The following is a 13286-nucleotide window of genomic DNA, read 5'->3' as shown; positions in this document are numbered from 1 at the left end:
ACATTTCGTTCCCAATACAGGGTAATTTCCAAGTGTAGTTTGCATTCATATGTGGATATACATCTGGTCTGGGTATGTCAGACATCACCTGGCTAATTTACGAAAAGTGAGTCCCCTCAAAGCACTTCACACATTGAGCTGTTTTATTAAAGTGACTGTTAGGCAGACAGCTAAGCTATGCAAGAAATGTCCTAGTAAGAATTAACCAGTATTTTGTTAATTTTAAGAGGAATGTTGGACTGGATACTTACAAATGGGTAAAAAGTCCTATTTACCTCATGTGCGTTGGTCAGTTATAGAGGCACTGCTTTAGCTGAAATTCCTTCTATAACAATCAAAAATACCAGCAATGAACAAAATCAACAATGCTTCACCCACTATTCATTCTACAATTGATTTTTTTCTCATGGGTATTGCCTTTTGAAATCTAGCTCTTGTATGTAACATTGTGTGGTGTGTTAATATACAAACGCAAAGGGAAAGCATTTCATAGTGTATAGGCTATGGTACAATTGTGAATTTCTTATTGTTTCTCAGTATATTTTCTGCAAGCAATCCGATGTTTTGATCAACTGCTACTTATTACTGGAAGAGATAAACGCATCATCAAACACAAGATGAATGTAACAAACACTGAGGCAGATGAGAATGGGAGATTATCATGTGTGAAACAACAGGCAGAAGCTGTTCTACCACCCTGTAGTGTGTGTTTAACCAGAATTATGGTATTTTTAGCTGTCAAATAGGGTAATACACTTGAGGTAATTGCTACTTTATTTATCCAACAATCCAACTATTGACACAGCAGAGTAATTTTGTAGTTAAATGTATTTTTTCTTACTTTTTCTAATTTCTTTTTTCAAACCTGAGAGTGTAGAGTGTGCAGTGAAAGCTACAAGAGTAGGTGGAAAGCTCAGGCTTCTGTATACTGAAGGTCTAGTTTAGAATGTCACCCCATTGAAAAATATTAAAGTTGAATATTGAGGAATCTTATTCTGTTTAACATTTGAGTAACTGAACTGTGTGAACTGGGCTTTAGACTTTTGTATGTTTTTGGTTTGGGCTGAAGTGATTACATTGCATAATATTGCCTCATCTTGCAGACACATTACCATGTCAGCAGTTTGATTTGACTGATAAGGGCAAATGTTTCATGTAAAAAGCAGTAATGTGAAGGAAGATGCAGAGTTGCTTAGGATAATGGAAAGTAAAATGGATATTTGGGCAGTATGATGGAGAAAATGCAGGAAAATGGGATTTAAAAATAATAATTCTTGCATTTGATATAGCATCTTGTCATATTGTCGATGCAGCTTAAAGTGTTTCACTACCCCTCTGACCTCCTCTCTCCTTAAAACAGTACCCATTGCCTTCGTTCCTCCGGGTCTGGCCTCTCCTCGTCCCCTGAGTCCTCTGCTCCACCCTCGGCGGCCGTGCCTTCAGCCACTATGCCCCGAGGCTCTGGAACTCCCTTCCTCACTCCCTTTGCTTAGCTCCCTCCCTTCCTATATTCAGGTCTCTGCTGAAGACCTTTTCAACTGCGCCTTTGGTCACCTTCCTCCCTCTCTCCTTGGCTAGGTCCCGGAATCCGTTAATGTGAAGCGCTCTGAGACGCAATCCGGCATAGAGGGCGGTATATAAACCCAAGTTGTTATTGTAAAGTGCAGGAACTGTTATTTTGTTGGTGAATCTGGCAACCAGTTTGCATACAACAATGTCCCATTACAGCCATATGGCCAGAATATAGGAACTGAAGTAGGCCATTCAGCCTATCAAATCTGTACCATCATTTCCTAGCTTATTTTTGGAAATAAAATCCTGTAGCTTAGTGGTTAGAGCACTTGCCTCGCAAGCGAGAGACCTGGGTACGATTCCCGGCAGGGCAAAATGTTGGGCAAGTTTCCTTACTCCATGCGCCTCTGTTTACCTAGCAGTGAGTAGGAACCCGGTTATTAGTCGATTTGCAGCTTTTCTGGGGAATAATTCCTTCAAAGAAAAATAATAAATTGGTCACTTCAATCCATGACTGTTTGTGGGACTCTGCTGTGTGCAATTGGCTGCTGCGATTTGGCCACAAAATATATTATGGCTGATCTGAAACTCAATTCCACCTTCCTGTCCTCTCTCCATATTCTTTGATATACCCCTGTCTATCAAATATTTATCTATTTGCCTTTAAATTCTTCAGTTGGCTGTCACCACCTCCTTCTGGGGGAGTGAATTCCATAATCCCATCAACCGCTCGGGGGTGGGGGGGGAATCCTGTTTCACTTTTAAACAGTTTAGCCTCAAATTTAAGAGTATGGACTTCAGTCCTCAACTTTCTCGCCAGAGGAAACAATGGCTACCAATTGAGCCAGGCTGACACTTAAAAGATTTGTTATGGTTTCAATAAGATAGTGGAACATACTTGACAGACTGAGTGGCATCCCTGTTGCTAAGGTTTTTGCATTTTGTTGTCTATTAAATTGAAATCCTACAAAAAACTTCAAGTAATTTTTGTTGAGTGGAGTAGCTGGTTTTCCGCTGAATGTGACAGAAATTTATGCCAGCAAGGTCCCACACAGGGATTCGCCATTTAGTCTGTTTGTTATCTAGGGGACCAGGAGCACATCTCATCCGAAATACAGCGTCTCAAACAATGTAATGCTCAGTACTGTCTGCAGCGACTCAGACATTTCCTGTCAAATTGTCCCTCAGGAACGGTTATTTCAGTTAAATGCAACTTCTCATGCATTTAAAAACTGTAAAAGCCCTCAGTTCTGCTGCATGTCCCTCTTTCCACCATTGATTGCCAAGCTTTCAGTCACTAGACCCTTGCTCTCTGGAACCCTTTCCTAAAATCAATTTGCAAAACTAAGTTTTCCTTGTTTTCTTTCCTTCCTTTTGTTCCAAGCTTTTCTAAAAAATCTATCGCTTTGACCTGGTCTTCAGCCGGCTCCCTCCTTACCCAAATAGTGGGTGTGATGGAGGTCTGAGACATGTAGATCCATAAGATCATAGGTATATTAATAGTAATCATTGGATTTGATACATTGCCGTATCAGGTTTTCGAGACGTTTCAAAGTGCTTCACAGAATATATTGTAAAGTGTAATGACTGTATTTTGTGGGTGAAACACAGCAGCCAATTGCGCACAGCAGTGTCCCACAAACAATCGTGGATTGAGTAATCATATTATTATTATGGAGGGATTATTACCCCCGAAAAACGATCCGCCAATTGACTAACAAACGGGTTCCTACTTACTGCTGGGTACACAGAGGCATGTGTGAGTTGTGTGGAGTAAGGAAACTTATCTAAGCTTGCGCCCTAACCCACCTGGGAATCAAACCCAGGTCCTCTCACAGGGGAGTGCTCTACCCGAGCTACAGGGGAGAGGTTCTCACTGGTGCTACACCTTTACAGGATGGAATGGAGAACAAAGAACCCAATAAATAAAGCACATATGCAACAAATATACTAAAGAAAACTAGTAAAAGGAAAACCAGAAAGAATGCATTTTTATAGAAATTCACAGATAATTGTCAAGTATAGTGACTGTTTTTAAGCAAACCTGGCAATCGTTTGAGCAAGCCTGGGCCCACAAACAGCCATGTGGTAAGTGATCAATTTATCTGGAGAATTGATGGCTCGGTCTCCGGAAGAATTTCCAGAACAAAAAGCAAAAGGAATGGCAGAAAGGCAAAGACTGTTACTGTAGTAAGCGTACTAATGGGGATTCATATTGGGGTGAAGTGCCATATTTACCACACGTCCTCTAGTAACTCACCCAAGTGGTCATTCTTCATGCGGGAGCCTTACCAATGAATGGCTGCATGCTATTGGCGGGCGGGCCTTCCAGCACTCTGTCCCCACCCTCTGGAACTCCATCCCTCAGTCCCTCTGCCTCGCCCCCTCCCTTGCCACCTTCAAGACCTATCTCAACACCCTCCTAATCGACCATGACTTCGATCTCCCTGCTTCCCTCCCCGACCTCCCAGCTTGGGTCCGTAACTCTGTCGACAGCGCCTTGGGACGTCCTACAAATGTAATTTTGTTATTGATTAATTGTGAGAGGAATCAACTTGAGTCCGATTCTTCACGCGTTCATCATTTGCATTTTTATAGTTTGGGCCACTGGCTTGTGATTAGGAAAGGAAACCCTAGCTCGTGTCTGTTTCCGTCAAGTTTCTTTAAGTGTCTGAGATGTGCTTTGGCATCTTGTATGTGATGTTATGACATGGCTTGCTACTGATTCTGCCAGGAGCAATAGCTGGCAGCAAAAGTGAAGGGCAACTGGTGGTAAATACAGTAAAGCTACACATAGGGTGGCCTCAAATGGTCTGGGTCTTATTCTAGTGAGTCTGAGGCAACAACCACCCAGGCCTCTCTACCTAAGCCCAGCGTTTTCTAGAAGAATCCAGTTTACTACCAACTTTTGACTAGGAAGGTAATTTCTTTAATTAGAAGCAACTCTCATTAGTGACTGAGAGCACTCGTTTTTTTCACTGTTTGACCAACCTGATTTTAAAATAAAGTGGCAATTTTGGGTGACCACCAAATACAATTCTGGAAATGATCAATACAATGATCATTTAACTCAGAACTCTGATTTTTGTATTGCATGGTAGAGGCCAATGTACAAGACTGATTCCAAAGGGCTGTGGGACCTGGTGTTTTGCTTAATACTGTTGACATTTGGATCAAAAGAAGCTTTTAATATGAATTTAAGTCCATAATATTTAATTATATTTAAGCCAAACTCGGGAAAAGGATTTTTTTTGTAAATGGAAGGCTTGTAATGGAGTTTGGTGCAGATTGTAACCTTGGCTGAATGCAATAGGTGTGTTGAGATGTATCTTTAGTGAAAGGGTGACAAACATGTGGAATAACCTGTCGAGGTAATTGAACAAGGAACTATAAAGAATTACAAATAGGAAGTAGACCCACCCGTTTGTGGCAATGAAAAGCATTCAGGATAGTAGGTGATGAGATAATTATGTTGAAGGTATGTTTTGAAAATTGGATGTTTTCTGTTATATTGCACATGATGTATAATGTAACTTTTTCTACTTGTGAGTTACACTGATTTCCTTTTGTGTGACAAATTTCTTAACTTCACATGTATTATTTATTATTGTTATTGTTTAATAATTTTAATATATAATATTTTTGTGTTCAATGTTAACCGCACAACATGGAAAGTACCCGGTTTTGACTGCTTTTTGGGTTTTAGTTTGCAGGATTGAGAACATGTCTACACCTCCAATTTTGCCTTGTGTTATAACTGTACACCTGCACTAACCTTATCAAGTGAGTCACTTCAGAGCCTGTTGATACCATTATATGTTGACACCATTTTGAGTGTATCAGTTTAAGTGTGGTTACATAAGTAAGCCTATTGCTAACACTAAACTAGTTGGTTAGTTGTCATACCCAATGCCGTTTGTTCTGTTATGTTGTGAGGGTCTGTGTTTACTTGTTGGCCATTAGGATGAGAGGTTTGGGTGGAAGATTTCATTGAATTTTCTTAAAGTGTAAAAGCAATGGCTTATTCAGTGGCTAACGATGAAGCTTTTAGTCTGTAAATGACTGGTTGTGCTTCAATTAATAATCCAAACGATGAAGCTACAATAAAATATAGAAAAGATGAGAGGTTATAACTATCATAGTAATTTCTTGCATATGTACCTTACAATAATCTTACCCATTTATTCTTACCACTCTTCCTGGAAGTCCTCATTCTTAAACAATTTGAACAATGCCCTCTTTGCCGGTTTCCCCAACTCCACTATCCACAAAATCCAGCTGATCCAAAACTCTGCCACTCACATATTCACCCTCACTAAACTCAGTACCCCCATCGCACCAGTTCTAGCCAGGCTCCACGGCTCCCTGTCACCAGACAAATCGATTTCAAGATCCTCACACTTGTCTTCAAATCCCTTCATGCCCTGGCACCTCCCTACCTCTCCGACCTGCTTACTCCCCAAACCACAACCCGCTGCCTTTGCTCGACTGGCTCCGGCCTTCTGCACGTCCCTTGGGTCCTCCGTTCCATTATCGGTGTCTGTGCTTTCAGCCACTACGCTCCTAAACTCTGGAATGCGCCTCCACTATCCCTCTGCCTTGCCACCTCCTTTCCCAGCTTCAGATCCTCTTCGACCGTGCCTACAGTCACCTTCTCCCGGCTCGGTGTTGTGCTCTGCCACTGTCAAGCGCTCTGGGGTGCTACACTGTGTGAGGGATGCTATATAAATGCAAGTTGTTATTGAATTTCACACCTCTGTACCCTCAAATTAGTGTTCATTAGTATGAAATTAATTAACTTGTTCTATAATGGGGAAAATGTATTGCATGTAAGCTGTATATGGCCGTGGGCATGCAGGTGCTCACAGATTAATGTCCTGATAAAGGATTAAATCATGCTGAGGTTTCTTGCAATATCTGTAGCAAAAGGAAGCAGAATGGGTAGAGTTGGGAGAAATAGGGCTCCAATGAGACAGAAATGTGGAGGCTGCCCTCATTTCTTTGGGTAAGCGCACTTCATTGGTGTGTTGTTGAAATGTATATTCAGCAAGGTTTAAAGTTCAATCACTGGCTTTTGCTTCATTAGTTAAATTTAGCAAGGGAAGTGGTGAGTCATTAAAATTGCTCTTAGTGTTTTTGGGTGTGATGGGGGGGGAAGTAGAGAGGCAGTGTGGTTGGGAGTGAAAGGGAAATTAACTAGAGTTCCTGCTTCTTACCACCATCTGTGAATTGCTGGAAATTGTCCATGAGTGAAAGTTGCATGAGGATTGAGTCTTGATGTGATTCCTTCTCTGGTTGATTTATCTATATTTATGTATCTAAGATCAGAGTTAGATTATTGAAGGGCTGCTGGTTCCCATTTACCTCATCATCATGTTAATTTTCATCAGAGAAAATTGGGTAGGTAGAAAGAGCTTGGTAAAAGGGTGTTATTCTGAACACAGCGGATATTTGTGTGATGTGCTTCTGTGAATCCAATCTCTTCTCCCCTCACCTGCCCTGTTTCTGGAACTGCTTGTGAACTGACTTGCGATTTGTGATCAGCTTGGTTCAGATGATAGCACTCTCACCTCTGAGTCATAAGGTTGTGGTTTCATGCTCCACTTTGAATCTAGATTGACAATGCAATGCTGGGGATGAGTGTGCTACATTGCTGTAGGTGTTGTCCTTTGGACGAGATGTTAAACTGAGGCCCTGACTGCCTGTCCAGGTGAATGCTAAAGGCCCCAAGGCAACATTTGAAACGTGAAGCGAGTTTCTCCTGTGTTCTGGCCAGCAAACCCTAAATAAAATTGGTCACTCACGCTGTGACTATTTGTGATAAATTGCTGCGTGCAAATTGGTTGCCTCGTTCACCTACAGAATACGCAATTTACGGTATGTCCTGTGAAGCCCGATGAGACATCTTGACAACATAAGGCGCTTTATCAAATGCAAATGCATTCTTAGAATCTACAACCGCCAATGAGTTCTGTCTCTCCAATTCTCCAGTAGTTGTTGCTGGTCAGCATTAGAACTGGGAAGAAAATAAATATTGTATATACCCTGATAGAAATGGAGAAATTATAGGGTGCTCAGTGTACAGTGCAATAATGTGAGGCTTAGGATGCTACTGTTGCACCAGCAGGTCACCTTGTCATCACATGCTTCTCACTGAGATCAGAAACATGTGCCTCGTCATCAGTTACTGCTGCTACTTGGATTTCAGTATGGCTTAATGTATATATGAATTTTTTTAAAACCAAATCCAATTTGAATTGTTGAAGAACCCAGATCCCATGTCTGGAGGGAACGTTTGCTGCTCATTGTCACGTAATGGTGGGAGCAAATGGGAGTGATGAATTCGAATTGTTACACTGTATTAAAATATTAGCTTAAAGGGAAAGGAATAGGTGGCGGGATGCCAGTGTTTGTCAGTTTGTTTTGAAGAAAGTTACTGTATAGTTTTAGAAAAATTGCTTTAAAGGTTTAAGTAAAAATGTTAATTTTTGAATAATGTTGTGGAGCCCTTTGACTTTGGTCTCTGCCAGTTCCATTGCTCTGTGTGTCCTGCACTGCCTTGATACGCACAGGTGCAGTGTGATGTCAAATCTCACTGAGAGATGAACTGGAGCCATCTGTTCATGGTGCAGGAGAGGTAGTATCCTGATTGATAACAACTTACATTTACATACCACCTTTGATATCAGGAGGACATCGTGAAGGGTTTCACAAAACTGATTGGGAGCATGAGCTCTTCGGGTGGGGAAGGTGCCTGGGAAGAGAAATGTAGCTGAAAGTGCTGTCAAAAGAGAGAGGCTTTAAGGCAGGTTTTGAAAAGTGGAGGTTGGGGGACAAAACTCCTTTCCCCAGCTCCGGGAAGGTGTTCCAGAGCACGGCTGAAGGTTTGCCTACCAATGTTGGGCTACTTGATGCAGGCACCTGGCTGACCGAAAAAGAAAACATATACTTTAGTAACTAGAAGATGAATTAATGATAATTACTAAAACAAATTAGATTATAATTTATTTTACATAGAGGGTTATTGTGACCTAGAGGGCCCTCACAAAAATGATGCTGAAAGTAGAGTCCATAATATTTAAAGTACAAATATTTTTTGGTCAGCTGGGTCTTTTTTGGTTGTTTTGGGTGTCTGACACATGTGGAAATCCATCACCATGCTTAAGAGTGTCCAAACCAGACTGAGCGTTGCATGCATGCCACCTATTTATAGAAATTCCCGTGTTTGGAATGAAATGTGCACTCTCTCCCCGGAGGGACAATCCTGCATACCTAATTTTGGAGAGTATTAGGTACAGGTTGGCAAGACCAAGGCTTGGTGACCCCAAAGTGGGTGTTTTGGTACTGCTGGAGTCTAACCAGCTAAAAGCACAGAGTTCACCATTGAAAACACTGTCTGGCGAGTTTACTGCTGCTTGACCAGCTAGGACCACCCTAACGGTTGGGGTTGACTTGATTCTGACGAACTGTCGCCAAGCATGTCACCTTGGAGCCAGTTCTGCTCCAAGGAGACTTGCGTCTACAATCCCTTGGATAAAAAAGAATATTATAAGGTATGGGAAGGATTGGGGAGTTCAACAATGAATAGCTCTTTCAGAGCTGGCCCAGATACAATGTGTTGAATTGTTTTGTATGCTGTAAAATCCTGTGCTGTTTGTTTAAATTTTTAATTATTTTGAAGTCGTATGTTCTTAGACAATAATTATCCATAATGAAATGCAAAGTACATTCCTCAGTAATAGAGTGTAACAGGAACCATCGAGTGAACCCTATTTTTAAGTGACTTCTACCCCAGCAGAGAAGGACATGAGAAATATATTTTTGTCTACAATATTACCTGACGTTCTGACAAAAAGTACTGATGTTACAGGTTTCCATTCAGATATGGCTGGAGGGGGGGGGAGAATTCTGGGGTTGAAAGATTGAAATTTGCAGAGTCTACTACTTCTACATGTTTCAGCATCAGAATCAAGGCCTTGTAGATTGGGTTAGGGTTGCAGATTGAATTTATGCTACTATTGGAAATGGGGTGTAACTGTTTATGCTCCAGCAGACTAACAGTGGAAACAAGATGCAGTAATTTTCAGTGACCTGGTTGAATGACTGACAAACTTTCTTGCTGAATCTGGTCTAATAATTGGGTGCTTTCTGTCCTTCAGCTTCCAATGTTTGATTCTGCCATTGATGGTTCTGGTGACAATTTTCTGGTGCAACATTTATTTCCAAACACAGGTGAACCTCAATGGCTGGGGCCAAGTTCTCACTAACTATTGGCAGGGCAAGAGGTAGATGAACACAATATTCTGATGAGAATTGTATCAGAATCCTGTATGATTTGACATATTAAGCAATCGAAGAAAATTATTTGATAAGGTGAGTTCTCGACCTTTAGACACATGGTTTATGGCAGTCCAACCTTTTGGTTGTTGAGGGCTGGATGCCAGATTTGAGAAAGTTTTGCGGGCCACAAGCAATATTTTCATGTTACAGAAACGTAAACAGTAAGAATTGTATAGAAATCCTGAGTTTTACATTGTGTAACCGTATTGCTTAATTTCACAATTTTAGTTACAATGCAAACTTGAAATAGACAATGGAAAAATTCATCCAAATTTTAAAACCATACAGCCAGTGACGAGGAATCTGTCTCTGTGTATGTCTGTCTCTATCTGCTTGTTGACTCTGTCTCTATCTTTTCCTCTCTCCCTGTGAGTGTCTCTGTCTGTCTGTGTGTGTGGCTTTGTCTCTGTCAGTGTTTCTCTATGTCTGTGTGTGTCTCTTTCTACCTGTGTCAATCTGCTTCTCTTGTGTGTGTTTGTCTCTCTGTGTGTGTCTGTATCTCAATAGTAAAGGCATTTTCACCTACATTTGCATTTGAATTTAATGCTGACTTACAGTTGAAGAAAAAATACTTTTATTTTTGGTAGTAATGTAGATTATGTTGTATAGTGCAGGATCCCCATAGCAGGTTTAATTTAGATCAAATTTGAATTTTCCCAAAGTAACCCTTCAACCTACCCATACAACAAATGGTACAAATTTTCACAGTATTTGTCAAACTTGTCTTTTTTTTAAAAAAAAGGAATTGACTAAATATATGGCAGTATCTTGCAAGTTACTGAGGACCAAAGGGATTTGGTAGTGCAGGGACACATGTCATTGACAGTGGCATCGCAAAGTGTCAAAGGCTAAAAATAAAGCTGATAGCATACAGGATTTTATACACTGTGCGTGGAATTCAAAAACAATGCAATAATACTAAGGTTTGTACAAATCGCTGGTTAAGCTCAACTGGAGTACTCGCCCAGTATTGGGCATCTTGCTTCAAGAAAGATGTTAAGGCTTTAGAGGGGGTGTAGAGGAGGTTTTCGAAATGATTCTGGGATGAAAGGCAAGAGTCATGATGAGAGATTGGTGAAGCCGGGTCTGTTTTCATTGGAGGAGAGAAGGTTGAGGGGGTATATAAAATAGAGGAGTTTTGACAGGGTAAATGGGGAGATGTTGTTTCTTTTGATGGGGGAAGTCAGTGACTTGGGGACATAGTTATAAGACAGCCACAAGAAACATGAGGCTTTTTTCACTCAGACATATGGGAAGTGGAATGCCCTGCCGAGTAGGGTGGTGGAGTCCGTTGTAACTTTCACGAGGGAAGTAGACAGGCATATGAGAGAGGGGTGTGTGGATAAGACGGGTGATGGGGACTGAGTTCAACTCTGCTCTGTTTGATGGTGAGCACTTGATGGGCCAAATGTGATGTAGATTTCTATGTGTCCTGTTGCAAAGCGACAGCAGATAAGATATGTACAAATAAGCATAGGAAGTTTGGAAGTCCTTCTGTTTGTGTAATCAAGAAAGAAACTTGCACAGTATGTGGAGGGCCAGGTTATCACATCTGTGCTGGTGTTTTTCTTCACTTGAGCCATTTAATCTATTCCCATTAATTTGCTTACACCCATTAAACTTCAATATTTCTCTTTATTTTAAATATCTTTTGAATTCATTTTTAAAAGAATTTATGAGCTCTCCCTCAACTATCATTTGTGGCAGAGTTCCATACTTCAGTCACTCACTGGAGGACCAAAACGCCTAGAGACCTAATTAAAGAGGTAAGTCCTGTTTGTATGTGTCCTTTGATTCTGAGAAAAACATTGATTGATTTCCAAAGAACCCAGTTGAAGATGCAGGTGTCTGACGTGCCTTGAATAATGCAACTACAAGGATTATTATAAAGTCTGACTATTAATACCATGGCAAAGACTGGATTCCTAAAATCAATAGGTCAGGTTTGTAGTGAGTGGGAGAAGGGAAGAGGCAATTAAACTGAAATGGGTGAATGGAATACTGCTTTTCTCAGGGGGATAGGATCAGGACGTCGGGCCACCTTCAGAGATTTAATGTATATAATACCCCGCACAGTCTATGAAGCTGCCATTCTAGTACAGTGCTGGAGATGTGTTGCATTGTCAGATGTACTATCCTTCGGATGGGCCATTAAACTGAGTTTGCCGTCTGCCTGTTCAGATGAATGTTAAAGATCGCATTGTATAATTCGAAAAAGAATGAAGTTTCTCCCTCCCTCTATGCTGGCCAACAAATCCCCAAATAAAATTGGTCACTCACTCCATGGCTGTTTGAGGACATTGCGGTGTGCAAACTGGCTGCCATGTTTTGCCACAAAAGACACAGTCAACCCACTTTACAGTATAACCTGTGAAGTGCTTTGAGACGTTTTGACGACCTGATAAGGGGCTATATCAAAACGGAAGGATTATTATTATAGTTTCAACCATGACCATTCCCATCGTAGACAAACCCAGGACTGATTCGAGAGACTTGAGGTCGATACCTTCAGAAAGTTTATTGAAAATACCCTGACTGAGTTGTCTTTCAAAATAAAGACTTGTCAGATAAAATAATAATTTTGTTCCAGGCACACCGGACTGATGTTATGCAAACATGAGGTGGATTGCTGTGTGCATCTTGTGGAAAGGAATGTTTATTGAAGGATCTTTATTTAGGGTGGTGGATTGAAACTTGCTTGTCCAAACGGTTCAGTTTTGCTGTTTACAACAAGCTAAAGATTTTACTCTTCTTTAACCATGGGTTGGATGACTGAAACATTTTTTGTTCAAGTTGAATATTATGACCTTCCAAGAAGGCTGTTGAGAGCAACTGGAAAGATGCTTGGATTCTGGTAAATGAGAAAACAGCTAAAACAAGTGTTCTCAATGTATCTATTCATGTTTTCAGAACCATTTAAACAGTTGTTTAAAATACTAGTTCCCTTTTTAAGATGTAAGAATTCTGCGTTTCTTGAAGACACTGCATTACGGTAAACACTTCCCTTTTGCCAGTTTAACAGCTGATATACTGTGTAATTGTGAAATATTTATATCAGCAAAACAAAAAGTCTCGGCCCTTCATTTAATGGGATTGTCAGACATCCAATATTTTTTTAAAGAAAACTAATTGACTCTTTTCCTCCTGAAGATGCTAATTTATACTTGAATGATGTAATATAGGACACTTAATGCTGCCTGGTTGAGAACTCATAAACTGTATAGACCGAGAATTAAATGTCACTGGAACATGGCTGATATTTTTATTGACATAAAAGATTTTTGAAAAGTCTGGTTACACTTACAAATGATAGCCCTTTAAATTAGGAACTACATCAACAATATAATAATCCTTGCATTTGATATAATGCATTTCAGGTATTCTAGATGTCTCAAAGAGCTTCACAGAAAATACTGCACTTATTATTCTAATGT

General features: G+C 40.5%; 1 protein-coding gene across 3 annotated transcripts in view; it reads left to right on the top strand.

Moving 5' to 3' along the window:
• Positions 1-13286, top strand: part of LOC103177316 (F-box/WD repeat-containing protein 11) — a 93223-nt gene that overhangs the window by 1259 nt on the left and 78678 nt on the right. The gene's annotated exons all lie outside the window — the stretch shown is intronic.

Source organism: Callorhinchus milii, unplaced genomic scaffold (assembly GCF_018977255.1).
Source record: "Callorhinchus milii isolate IMCB2004 unplaced genomic scaffold, IMCB_Cmil_1.0 Scaffold13, whole genome shotgun sequence".
Taxonomy (NCBI): Eukaryota; Metazoa; Chordata; class Chondrichthyes; order Chimaeriformes; family Callorhinchidae; genus Callorhinchus; species Callorhinchus milii.
Note: the sequence above shows the minus strand (reverse complement) of the source record. Positions and strands in the feature narration are given on the sequence as shown.